This window comes from Balaenoptera acutorostrata, chromosome 10 (assembly GCF_949987535.1).
Source record: "Balaenoptera acutorostrata chromosome 10, mBalAcu1.1, whole genome shotgun sequence".
NCBI classification, from domain to species: Eukaryota; Metazoa; Chordata; class Mammalia; order Artiodactyla; family Balaenopteridae; genus Balaenoptera; species Balaenoptera acutorostrata.
In genome coordinates, this window is record NC_080073.1 from 2,844,696 (window position 1) to 2,858,161 (window position 13,466).

Sequence of the window (13,466 nt, forward strand, 5' to 3'; positions counted from 1 at the left end):
GATGGTGAGAGAGACGTCACAATGAGGGAGGGTGAGAGGAAGGCTGAGTGAGAGAGGGAGACAGGGAGACTAAGTGAGTGACGCTGAGAAGGAGCCTGAGTAAGTGAGGGTAAGAGCGACGTCACAATGAGGGAGGGTGAGAGGGAGACTGAGTGATAGAGGTTGTGAGGGAGCCTAAGTGAGGGAAGGAGAGAGTGAGCCGGAGTGCCAGAGCTTGTCAGGGAGCCTGAGTGATAGAGGTTGTGAGGGAGCCTGAGTGAGATGGGTTGTGAGGGAGTCTCAGTGAGAGAAGGTGAGAGCGAGGTCACAGAGAGTGTGAGAGTCAGGTCACAATGAGGGAGGCTGAGAGGGAGTCTGTGTGAGAGAAGTTGTGAGGGAGCCTGAGTGAGAGAGATTGTGGGGGAGCGTGAGTGAGAGAGGTTGTGAGGGAGCCTGAGTGAGAGAGGTTGTGAGGGAGCCTTAGTGAGAGAGGTTGTGAGGGACCCTGAGTGAGAGAGTGTGAGAGTGAGGTGACAGAGAGGATGAGTGTGATGTCTCAATGAGGGAGGTTGAGAGGGAGCGTCAGTGAGAGAGCCTGAGTGAGAGAGGTTGTGAGGGTGAGGGTGAGGTCACAGAGAGGGTGAGAGCGAGGTCACAATGAGGGAGGCTGACAGCGAGCCTCAGTGAGAGAGGTTGTGAGGGAGCCCAAGTGAGAGAGATTGTGAGGGATCCTCAGTGAGAGAGGTTGTGAGGGATCTTGAGTGAGGGAGGGTGAGTGGGAGCTTGAGTGAGAGAGATTGTGAGGGAGTCTGAGTGAGAGAGGTTGTGAAGCACCATGAGTGAGAGAGGATGTGAGGGAGCCTGATTGAGAGAGGTTTTGAGGGAGCCTGAGTGAGAGAGGTTGTCAGGGAGCCTGAGTGATGGGGGGTGAGTGGGAGCCTGAGTGAGAGAGGTGATATTTGAGTGATATTGGTTGTGAGGGAGTCTGAGCGACAGAGGTTGTGAGGGAGACTGAGTGAGATGGGTTGTGAGGGAGTCTGAGTGAGCGAAGGTGAGAGCGAGGTCAAAGAGAGTGTGAGAGTCAGGTCACAATGAGGGAGGCTGGGAGGGAGCCTGAGTGAGAGAGGTTGTGAGGGAGCCTGAGTGAGAGAGGTTGTCAGGGAGCCTGAGTGAGAGAGGTTGTGAAGCAGCCTGAGTGAGAGAGGTTGTCAGGGAGACTGATTGAGAGAGGTTTTGCGGGAGCCCGAGTGAGAGAGATTTTGAGGGAGCCTGAGTGAGAGAGGTTGTGAGGGAGCCTGAGTGAGGGAGGCTGAGAGAGAGCCTGAATGACGGAGATTGTGACGGAGCCTGAGTGATGGGGGGTGAGTGGGAGCCTGAGTGAGAGAGGTTGTGAAGGAGTCTGAGCGACAGAGGTTGTGAGGGAGCCTGAGTGAGATGGGATGTGAGGGAGTATGAGTGAGAGAACATGAGAGCGAGGTCACAGAGAGTGTGAGAGTCAGGTCACAATGAGGGAGGCTGAGAGGGAGTCTGAGTGAGAGAGGTTGTGAGGGACCTTAGTGAGAGAGTTTCTGAGGGAGCCTGAGTGATTGAGGGTGAGTGAGAGCCTGAGTGTGAGAGGTCGTGAGGGAGTTTGAGTAAGAGAGATTGTGAGGGAGTCTGAGTGATAGAGGTTGTTGGGGAGCCTGAGTGAGAGAGGTTGTGAGCGATCCTGAGTGAGAGAGGTTGTGAGGGATCTTGAGTGAGGGTGGGTGAGTGGGAGCTTGAGTGAGAGAGATTGTAAGGGAGTCTGAGTGAGAGAGGTTGTGAAGCACCATGAGTGAGAGAGGATGTGAGGGAGCCTGATTGAGAGAGGTTTTGAGGGAGCCTGAGTGTGAGAGGTTGTGAGGGAGCGTGAGCGACAGAGGTTGTGAGGGAGCCTGAGTGAGAGAGATTGTGACGGAGCCTGAGTGATGGAGGGTGATTGGGAGTCTGAGTGAGAGAGGTTGTGAAGCACCCTGAGTGAGAGAGGGTGTGAGGGTGCCTGATTGAGAGAGATTGTGAGGGATCCTGAGTGAGAGAGGTTGTGACGGACCCTGAGTGAGAGAGGTTGTGAGGGAGCCTGAGTGAGGGAGGCTGAGAGAGAGCCTGAATGAGAGAGATTGTGACGGAGCCTGAGCGATGGAGGGTGAGTGGGAGCCTGAGTGAGAGAGGTTGTGAGGGAGTCTGAGTGAGAGAGGTTGTGAGGGAGCGTGAGCGACAGAGGTTGTGAGGGAGCCTGAGTGAGAGAGATTGTGACGGAGCCTGAGTGATGGAGGGTGATTGGGAGTCTGAGTGAGAGAGGTTGTGAAGCACCCTGAGTGAGAGAGGGTGTGAGGGTGCCTGATTGAGAGAGATTGTGAGGGATCCTGAGTGAGAGAGGTTGTGACGGACCCTGAGTGAGAGAGGTTGTGAGGGAGCCTGAGTGAGGGAGGCTGAGAGAGAGCCTGAATGAGAGAGATTGTGACGGAGCCTGAGCGATGGAGGGTGAGTGGGAGCCTGAGTGAGAGAGGTTGTGAGGGAGTCTGAGTGAGAGAGGTTGTGAGGGAGTCTGAGTGATAGAGGTTGGGAGGGAATCTGAGTGAGTAAGGTTGTGAGGGAGCCTGATTGAGAGAGGTTTTGAGGGAGCCTGAGTGATAGAGATTGTGAGGGAGCCTAAGTGACAGAGGTTGTAAGGGAGTCTAAGTGAGAGAAGGTGAGAGCGAGGTCACAATGAGGGAGGCTGACAGCGAGCCTCAGTGAGAGAGGTTGTGAGGGAGCCCAAGTGACAGAGATTGTGAGGGATCCTGAGTGAGAGAGGTTGTGAGAGAGCCTGAGTGAGAGAGGTTGTGAGGGATCTTGAGTGAGGGAGGGTGAGTGGGAGCTTGAGTGAGAGAGATTGTAAGGGAGTCTGAGTGAGAGAGGTTGTGAAGCACCATGAGTGAGAGAGGATGTGAGGGAGCCTGATTGAGAGAGATTGTGACGGAGCCTGAGTGATGGGGGGTGAGTGGGAGCCTGAGTGAGAGAGGTGATATCTGAGTGATATTGGTTGTGAGGGAGTCTGAGCGACAGAGGTTGTGAGGGAGCCTGAGTGAGATGGGTTGTGAGGGAGTCTGAGTGAGCGAAGGTGAGAGCGAGGTCAAAGAGAGTGTGAGAGTCAGGTCACAATGAGGGAGGCTGGGAGGGAGTCTGAGTGAGAGAGGTTGTGAGGGAGCCTGAGTGAGAGAGTTTGTGAGGGAGCCTGAGTGATTGAGGGTGAGTGGGAGCCTGAGTGTGAGAGGTCGTGAGGGAGTTAGAGTGAGAGAGGTTGTGAGGGAGTCTGAGTGATAGAGGTTGTTGGGGAGCCTGAGTGAGAGAGGTTGTGGGGGAGCCTGTGTGAGAGAGGTTGTGAGGGAGTCTGAGTGAGAGAGGTCGTGAGGGAGCCTGCGTGAGAGAGGTTGTCAGGGAGCTTGAGTGACAGAGGGTGAGAGTGAGATCACAGAGAGGATGAGAGCGAGGTCACAATGAGGAAGGTTGACAGGGAGCCTCAGTGAGAGAGGTTCTGGGGGAGCCCGAGTGCGAAAGACTGTGAGGGGTTCTGAGTAAGAGAGGTTGTGCGGGAGCCTGAGTGAGAGAGGTTGTGAGTGATTCTGAGTGAGAGAGGTTGTGAGGGAGTCTGACTGATAGAGGTTGTGAGGGAGCGTGAGTGAGGGAGGGTGAGAGCGATGTCACAATAGGGAGGGTGAGAGGGAGTCTGAGTGAGAGAGGTTGTGAGGAAGTCTGAGTGAGAGAGGTAGTGAAGCACGATGAGTGACAGAGGTTGTGAGGGAACCTGATTGAGAGAGGTTTTGAGAGAGCCTGAGTGAGAGAGGTTGTCAGGGAGCCTGAGTGAGAGAGATTATGACAGAACCTGAGTGATGGAGGGTGAGTGGGAGCCTGAGTATGAGAGGTCGTGACGGAGTTTGAGTGAGAGAGATTGTGAGGGAGTCTGAGTGATAGAGGTTGTTGGGGAGCCTGAGTGAGAGAGGTTGTGGGGGAGCGTGAGTGAGAGAGGTTGTGAGGGAGCCTGAGTTAGAGAGGTTGTGAGGGAGTCTGAGTGAGACAGGATGTGAGGGAGTCTGAGTGATATTGGTTGTAAGGGAGCCTGAGTGAGGTAGGGTGAGAGGGAGGCTGAGTGAGAGAGGTGGTGAGGGAGCCTGAGTGAGAGGGGTTGTGACGGAGCCTGAGTGAGAGAGGTTGTGGGGGAGTGTGAGTGAGAGAGGTTGTGAAGGAGTCTGAGTGATAGAGATTGTGAGGGAGCCTGAGTGAGAGAGGTTGTGAGGGAGCCTGAGTGAGAGAGGTTTTGAGGGAGCCTGAGTGATAGAGGTTGTGAGGGAGTGTGAGTGAGAGAGGTTGTGAGGGAGTCTGAGTGAGAAAGGTTGTGAGGGAGCCTGAGTGAGATGGGTTGTGAGGCAGTCTTAGTGAGAGAAGGTGAGAGCGAGGTCACAGAGAGTGTGAGAGTCAGGTCACAATGAGGGAGGCTGAGAGGGAGTCTGAGTGAGAGAGGTTGTGAGGGAGCCTGAGTGAGAGAGTTTGTGAGGGAGCTTGAGTGATTGAGGCTGAGTGGGAGCCTGAGTGTGAGAGGTCGTGTGGGAGTTTGAGTGAGAGAGATTGTGAGGGAGTCTGAGTGATAGAGGTTGTTGGGGAGCCTGAGTGAGAGAGGTTGTGAGGGAGCCTGAGTGTGAGAGGTTGTGAGGGAATGTGAGCGACAGAGGTTGTGAGGGAGCCTGAGTGAGAGAGATTGTGACGGAGCCTGAGTGATGGGGGGTGAGTGGGAGCCTGAGTGAGAGAGGTGATATCTGAGTGATATTGGTTGTGAGGGAGTCTGAGCGACAGAGGTTGTGAGGGAGCCTGAGTGAGATGGGTTGTGAGGGAGTCTGAGTGAGCGAAGGTGAGAGCGAGGTCAAAGAGAGTGTGAGAGTCAGGTCACAATGAGGGAGGCTGGGAGGGAGTCTGAGTGAGAGAGGTTGTGAGGGAGCCTGAGTGAGAGAGTTTGTGAGGGAGCCTGAGTGATTGAGGGTGAGTGGGAGCCTGAGTGTGAGAGATCATGAGGGAGTTAGACTGAGAGAGATTGTGAGGGAGTCTGAGTGATAGAGGTTGTTGGGGAGCCTGAGTGAGAGAGGTTGTGGGGGAGCCTGTGTGAGAGAGGTTGTGAGGGAGTCTGAGTGAGAGAGGTCGTGAGGGAGCCTGCGTGAGAGAGGTTGTCAGGGAGCTTGAGTGACAGAGGGTGAGAGTGAGATCACAGAGAGGATGAAAGCGAGGTCACAATGAGGAAGGTTGACAGGGAGCCTCAGTGAGAGAGGTTCTGGGGGAGCCCGAGTGCGAAAGACTGTGAGGGATTCTGAGTAAGAGAGGTTGTGCGCGAGCCTGAGTGAGAGAGGTTGTGAGTGATTCTGAGTGAGAGAGGTTGTGAGGGAGTCTGACTGATAGAGGTTGTGAGGGAGCGTGAGTGAGGGAGGGTGAGAGCGATGTCACAATAGGGAGGGTGAGAGGGAGTCTGAGTGAGAGAGGTTGTGAGGAAGTCTGAGTGAGAGAGGTAGTGAAGCACGATGAGTGACAGAGGTTGTGAGAGAACCTGATTGAGAGAGGTTTTGAGAGAGCCTGAGTGAGAGAGGTTGTCAGGGAGCCTGAGTGAGAGAGATTGTGACGGAACCTGAGTGATGGAGGGTGAGTGGGAGCCTGAGTGTGAGAGGTCGTGACGGAGTTTGAGTGAGAGAGATTGTGAGGGAGTCTGAGTGATAGAGGTTGTTGGGGAGCCTGAGTGAGAGAGGTTGTGGGGGAGCGTGAGTGAGAGAGGTTGGGAGGGAGCCTGAGTTAGAGAGGTTGTGAGGGAGTCTGAGTGAGAGAGGATGTGAGGGAGTCTGAGTGATATTGGTTGTAACGGAGCCTGAGTGAGGTAGGGTGAGAGGGAGCCTGAGTGAGAGAGGTTGTGAGGGAGCCTGAGTGAGAGAGGTTGTGGGGGAGCGTGAGTGAGAGAGGTTGTGAGGGAATCTGAGTGAGAGAGGTTGTGAAGGAGTCTGAGTGATAGAGATTGTGAGGGAGCCTGAGTGAGGGAGGGTGAGAGCGATGTCACAATAGGGAGGGTGAGAGAGAGCCTGAGTGAGAGAGGTTGTGACGGAGACTGAGTGAGGGAGGGTGAATGGGATCCTGAATGAGAGAGGTTTTGAGGGAGCCTGAGTGAGGGAGGCTGAGAGAGAGCCTGAATGAGAGAGATGGTGACAGAGCCTGAATGATAGAGGGTGAGTGGGAGCCTGAGTGAGAGAGGTTGTGAAGCACCCTCAGTGAGAGAGGTTGTGAGGGAGCCTGAGTGAGAGAGGTTGTGAGGGAGCCTGAGTGAGGGAGGCTGAGAGAGAGCCTGAATGAGAGAGACGGTGACGGAGCCTGAGTGATGGAGGATAAGTGGGAGCCTGAGTGAGAGAGGTTGTGAGGGAGTCTGAGTGAGAGAGGATGTGAAGCACCCTGAGTGAGAGAGGTTGTGAGGGAGCCTGATTGAAGAGGTTTTGAGAGGTTGTGAGGAAGTCTGAGTGAGAGAGGTTATGATGGAGCCTGAGTGAGAGAGGTTGTGAGGGAGCCTGAGTGAGACAGGTTGTGAGGGAGCCTGAGCGAGAGAGGTTGTGCGGGAGCCTGAGCAACAGACGTTGTGAGGGAGCCTGAGTGAGAGAGGTTGTGAGGGAGCCTGAGTGAGAGAGGTTGTGAGGGAGCCTGAGTGAGGGAGGCTGAGAGAGAGCCTGAATGAGAGAAATTGTGATGGAGACTGAGTGAGGGAGGTTGTGAGGGAGCCTGAGTGAGAGAGGTTGTGAGGGAGCCTGAGTGAGAGAGGTTTTGAGGGAGCCTGAGTGATAGAGGTTGTGAGGGAGTGTGAGTGAGAGAGGTTGTAAGGGAGTCTGAGTGAGAAAGGTTGTGAGGGAGCCTGAGTGAGATGGGTTGTGAGGGAGTCTTAGTGAGAGAAGGTGAGAGCGAGGTCACAGAGAGTGTGAGAGTCAGGTCACAATGAGGGAGGCTGAGAGGGAGTCTGAGTGAGAGAGGTTGTGAGGGAGCCTGAGTGAGAGAGTTTGTGAGGGAGCTTGAGTGATTGAGGCTGAGTGGGAGCCTGAGTGTGAGAGGTCGTGTGGGAGTTTGAGTGAGAGAGATTGTGAGGGAGTCTGAGTGATAGAGGTTGTGAGGGAGTCTGAGTGAGAGAGGTTGTGAGGGAGCCTGAGTGAGAGAGGTTGTCAGGGAGCCTGACTGAGAGAGGGTGAGGGTGAGGTCACAGAGAAGGTGAGAGCGAGGTCACAATGAGGGAGGCTGACACCGAGCCTCAGTGAGAGAGGTTGTGAGGGAGCCCAAGTGACAGAGATTGTGAGGGATCCTGAGTGAGAGAGGTTGTGAGAGAGCCTGAGTGAGAGAGGTTGTGAGGGATCTTGAGTGAGGGAGGGTGAGTGGGAGCTTGAGTGAGAGAGATTGTAAGGGAGTCTGAGTGAGAGAGGTTGTGAAGCACCATGAGTGAGAGAGGATGTGAGGGAGCCTGATTGAGAGAGGTTTTGAGGGAGCCTGAGTGTGAGAGGTTGTGAGGGAGCGTGAACGACAGAGGTTGTGAGGGAGCCTGAGTGAGAGAGATTGTGACGGAGCCTGAGTGATGGGGGGTGGGTGGGAGCCTGAGTGAGAGAGGTGATATCTGAGTGATATTGGTTGTGAGGGAGTCTGAGCGACAGAGGTTGTGAGGGAGCCTGAGTGAGATGGGTTGTGAGGGAGTCTGAGTGAGCGAAGGTGAGAGCGAGGTCAAAGAGAGTGTGAGAGTCAGGTCACAATGAGGGAGGCTGGGAGGGAGCCTGAGTGAGAGAGGTTGTGAGGGAGCCTGAGTGAGAGAGGTTGTGAAGCAGCCTGAGTGAGAGAGGTTGTCAGGGAGACTGATTGAGAGAGGTTTTGAGGGAGCCCGTGTGAGAGAGATTTTGAGGGAGCCTGAGTGAGAGAGGTTGTGAGGGAGCCTGAGTGAGGGAGGCTGAGAGAGAGCCTGAATGACGGAGATTGTGACGGAGCCTGAGTGATGGAGGGTGAGTGGGAGCCTGAGTGAGAGAGGTTGTGAAGGAGTCTGAGCGACAGAGGTTGTGAGGGAGCCTGAGTGAGATGGGTTGTGAGGGAGTATGAGTGAGAGAAGATGAGAGCGAGGTCACAGAGAGTGTGAGAGTCAGGTCACAATGAGGGAGGCTGAGAGGGAGTCTGAGTGAGAGAGGTTGTGAGGGACATTAGTGAGAGAGTTTCTGAGGGAGCCTGAGTGATTGAGGGTGAGTGAGAGCCTGAGTGAGAGAGTTTGTGAGTGAGCCTGAGTGAGGGAGGTTGAGTGGGATCCTGAGTGATAGAGGTTGTGAGGGAGCCTGAGCGACAGAGGTTGTGACGGCGCCTGAGTGAGAGAAGGTTAGAGGGAGGTCACAGAGAGTGTGAGAGTCAGGTCACAATGAGGGAGGCTGAGAGCGGGTCTGAGTGAGAGAGGTTGTGAGGGAGCCTGAGTGAGAGAGATTGTGAGAGAGCGTGAGTGGGAGAGGTTGTGAGGGTGCCTGAGTGAGAGAGGTTGTGAGGGAGCCTGAGTGAGAGAGGTTGTGAGGGAGCCTTAGTGAGAGAGGTTGTGAGGGACCCTGAGTGAGAGAGTGTGAGAGTGAGGTGACAGAGAGGATGAGTGTGATGTCTCAATGAGGGAGGATGAGAGGGAGCGTCAGTGAGAGAGTTTGTGAGGGAGCCTGAGTGAGAGATTTTTTGAGGAAGCCTGAGTGAGAGAGGTTGTCAGGGAGCCTGACTGAGAGAGGGTGAGGGTGAGGTCACAGAGAAGGTGAGAGCGAGGTCACAATGAGGGAGGCTGACACCGAGCCTCAGTGAGAGAGGTTGTGAGGGAGCCCAAGTGACAGAGATTGTGAGGGATCCTGAGTGAGAGAGGTTGTGAGAGAGCCTGAGTGAGAGAGGTTGTGAGGGATCTTGAGTGAGGGAGGGTGAGTGGGAGCTTGAGTGAGAGAGATTGTAAGGGAGTCTGAGTGAGAGAGGTTGTGAAGCACCATGAGTGAGAGAGGATGTGAGGGAGCCTGATTGAGAGAGGTTTTGAGGGAGCCTGAGTGTGAGAGGTTGTGAGGGAGCGTGAGCGACAGAGGTTGTGAGGGAGCCTGAGTGAGAGAGATTGTGACGGAGCCTGAGTGATGGGGGGTGAGTGGGAGCCTGAGTGAGAGAGGTGATATCTGAGTGATATTGGTTGTGAAGGAGTCTGAGCGACAGAGGTTGTGAGGGAGCCTGAGTGAGATGGGTTGTGAGGGAGTCTGAGTGAGCGAAGGTGAGAGCGAGGTCAAAGAGAGTGTGAGAGTCAGGTCACAATGAGGGAGGCTGGGAGGGAGCCTGAGTGAGAGAGGTTGTGAGGGAGCCCGAGTGAGAGAGGTTGTGAGGGAGCCTGACTGAGAGAGGGTGAGGGTGAGGTCACAGAGAGGGTGAGAGCAAGGTCACAATAAGGGAGGGTGAGAGGGAGCCTGAGCAAGAGAGGTTGTGAGGGAGCCTGAGTGAGGGAGGTTGAGTGGGATCCTGAGTGATAGAGGTTGTGAGGGAGCCTGAGCGACAGAGGTTGTGAGGGCGTCTGAGTGAGAGAAGGTGAGAAGGAGGTCACAGAGAGTGTGAGAGTCAGGTCACAATGAGAGAGGCTGAGAGGGAGTCTGAGTGAGAGAGGTTGTGAGGGAGCCTGAGTGAGAGAGATTGTGAGGGAGCGTGAGTGGGAGAGGTTGTGAGGGTGCCTGAGTGAGAGAGGTTGTGAGGGAGCCTGAGTGAGAGAGTTTGTGAGGCAGCCTGAGTGAGGGAGGCTGAGAGAGAGCCTGAATGAGGGAGATTGTGACGGAGCCTGAGTGATGGAGGGTGAGTGGGAGCCTTAGTGAGAGAGGTTGTGAGGGAGTCTGACTGAGAAAAGGTGAGAGCAAGGTCACAGAGAGTGTGAGAGTCAGGTCACAATGAGGGAGGCTGAGAGGGAGTCTGAGTGAGAGAGGTTGTGTGGGAGCCTGAGTGAGAGAGTTTGTGAGGGAGCCTGAGTGATGGAGGGTGAGTGGGAGCCTGAGTGTGAGAGGTCGTGAGGGAGTTTGAGTGAGAGAGATTGTGAGGGAGTCTGAGTGATAGAGGTTGTTGGGGAGCCGGAGTGAGAGAGGTTGTGGGGGAGCGTGAGTGAGAGAGGTTGTGAGCGAGCCTGTGTGAGAGAGGTTGTGGGGGAGCGTGAGTGAGAGAGGTTGTGAGGGAGCCTGAGTGAGAGAGGTTGTGAGGGAGCCTGAGTGAGAGAGGTTGTGAGGGAGCCTTAGTGAGACAGGTTGTGAGGGACCCTGAGTGGGAGAGTGTGAGAGTGAGGTGACAGAGAGGATTCGTGTGATGTCTCAATGAGGGAGGTTGAGAGGGAGCGTCAGTGAGACAGCCTGAGTGAGAGAGGTTGTCAGGGAGCCTGACTGAGAGAGGGTGAGGGTGAGGTCACAGAGAGGGTGAGAGCGAGGTCACAATGAGGGAGGCTGACAGCGAGCCTCGGTGAGAGAGGTTGTGAGGGATCCTGAGTGAGAGAGGTTGTGAGAGAGCCTGAGTGAGAGAGGTTGTGAGGGATCCTGAGTGAGAGAGGTTGTGAGGGATCTTGAGTGAGGGAGGGTGAGTGGGAGCTTGAGTGACAGAGATTGTGAGGGAGTCTGAGTGAGAGAGGTTGTGAAGCACCATGAGTGAGAGAGGATGTGAGGGAGCCTGATTGAGAGAGGTTTTGAGGGAGCCTGAGTGTGAGAGGTTGTGAGCGAGCGTGAGCGACAGAGGTTGTGAGGGAGCCTGAGTGAGAGAGATTGTGACGGAGCCTGAGTGATGGAGGGTGATTGGGAGTCTGAGTGAGAGACGTTGTGAAGCACCCTGAGTGAGAGAGGTTGTGAGGGAGCCTGAGTGACAGAGGTTGTGAGGGAGCCTGAGTGAGGGAGGCTGAGAGAGAGCCTGAATGAGAGAGATGGTGACGGACCCTGAGTGATGGAGGATGAGTGGGAGCCTGAGTGAGAGAGGTTTTGAGGGAGTCTGAGCAACAGACGTTGTGAGGGAGCCTGAGTGAGAGAGGTTGTGAGGGAGCCTGAGTGAGAGAGGTTGTGAGGGAGCCTGAGTGAGGGAGGCTGAGAGAGAGCCTGAATGAGAGAAATTGTGATGGAGACTGAGTGAGGGAGGTTGTGAGGGAGCCTGAGTGAGAGAGGTTGTGAGGGAGCCTGAGTGAGAGAGGTCGTGAGGGAGCCTGAGTGAGAGAGGTTTTGAGGGAGGCTGAGTGATAGATGTTGTGAGGGAGTGTGAGTGAGAGAGGTTGTGAGGGAGTCTGAGTGAGAGAGCTTGTGAGGGAGCCTGAGTGAGATGGGATGTGAGGGAGTCTCAGTGAGAGAAGGTGAGAGCGAGGTCACAGAGAGTCTGAGAGTCAGGTCACAATGAGGGAGGCTGAGAGGGAGTCTGAGTGAGAGAAGTTGTGAGGGAGCCTGAGTGAGAGAGTTTGTGAGGGAGCCTGAGTGATTGAGGGTGAGTGGGAGCCTGAGTGTGAGAGGTCGTGAGGAAGTTTGAGTGAGAGAGATTGTGAGGGAGTCTGAGTGATAGAGGTTGTTGGGGAGCCTGAGTGAGAGAGGTTGTGGGGGAGCGTGAGTGAGAGAGGTTGTGGGGGAGCGTGAGTGAGAGAGGTTGTGAGGGAGCCTGTGTGAGAGAGGTTGTGGGGGAGCGTGAGTAAGAGAGTTTGTGAGGGAGCCTGAGAGAGGTTGTGAGGGACCCTGAGTGAGAGAGGTTGTGAGGGACCCTGAGTGAGAGAGTGTGAGAGTGAGGTGACAGAGAGGATGAGTGTGATGTCTCAATGAGGGAGGTTGAGAGGGAGCGTCAGTGAGAGAGTTTGTGAGGGAGCCTGAGTGAGAGATTTTGTGAGGGAGCCTGAGTGAGGGAGGGTGAGCGTGAGGTCACAGAGAGGGTGAGAGCGAGGTCACAATGAGGGAGTGTGAGAGGGAGCCTGAGCAAGAGAGGTGATGATTGAGCCTGAGTGAGGGAGGTTGAGTGGGATCCTGAGTGAGAGAGATTGTGAGGGAGTCTGAGTGATAGATATTGTGAGGGAGCCTGAGTGAGGGAGGGTGAGAGCGATGTCACAATAGGGAGGGTGAGAGGGAGCCTGAGTGAGAGATGTGGTGAGGGAGCCTGAGTGAGAGAGGTTGTGAGGGAGCCTTAGTGAGAGAGGTTGTGAGGGACCCTGAGTGAGAGAGTGTGAGAGTGAGGTGACAGAGAGGATGAGTGTGATGTCTCAATGAGGGAGGATGAGAGGGAGCGTCAGTGAGAGAGTTTGTGAGGGAGCCTGAGTGAGAGATTTTGTGAGGGAGCCTGAGTGAGAGAGGTTGTCAGGGAGCCTGACTGAGAGAGGGTGAGGGTGAGGTCACAGAGAAGGTGAGAGCGAGGTCACAATGAGGGAGGCTGACACCGAGCCTCAGTGAGAGAGGTTGTGAGGGAGCCCAAGTGACAGAGATTGTGAGGGATCCTGAGTGAGAGAGGTTGTGAGAGAGCCTGAGTGAGAGAGGTTGTGAGGGATCTTGAGTGAGGGAGGGTGAGTGGGAGCTTGAGTGAGAGAGATTGTAAGGGAGTCTGAGTGAGAGAGGTTGTGAAGCACCATGAGTGAGAGAGGATGTGAGGGAGCCTGATTGAGAGAGGTTTTGAGGGAGCCTGAGTGTGAGAGGTTGTGAGGGAGCGTGAGCGACAGAGGTTGTGAGGGAGCCTGAGTGAGAGAGATTGTGACGGAGCCTGAGTGATGGGGGGTGAGTGGGAGCCTGAGTGAGAGAGGTGATATCTGAGTGATATGGGTTGTGAGGAAGTCTGAGCGACAGAGGTTGTGAGGGAGCCTGAGTGAGATGGGTTGTGAGGGAGTCTGAGTGAGCGAAGGTGAGAACGAGGTCAAAGAGAGTGTGAGAGTCAGGTCACAATGAGGGAGGCTGGGAGGGAGCCTGAGTGAGAGAGGTTGTGAGGGAGCCTGAGTGAGAGAGGTTGTGAGGGAGCCTGAGTGAGGGAGGCTGAGAGAGAGCCTGAATGACGGAGATTGTGACGGAGCCTGAGTGATGGAGGGTGAGTGGGAGCCTGAGTGAGAGAGGTTGTGAAGGAGTCTGAGCGACAGAGGTTGTGAGGGAGCCTGAGTGAGATGGGTTGTGAGGGAGTATGAGTGAGAGAAGATGAGAGCGAGGTCACAGAGAGTGTGAGAGTCAGGTCACAATGAGGGAGGCTGAGAGGGAGTCTGAGTGAGAGAGGTTGTGAGGGACCTTAGTGAGAGAGTTTCTGAGGGAGCCTGAGTGATTGAGGGTGAGTGAGAGCCTGAGTGTGAGAGGTCGTGAGGGAGTTTGAGTAAGAGAGATTGTGAGGGAGTCTGAGTGATAGAGATTGTTGGGGAGCCTGAGTGAGAGAGGTTGTGAGGGAGCCTTAGTGAGAGAGATTGTGAGGGATCCTGAGTGAGAGAGGTTGTGAGAGAGCCTGAGTGAGAG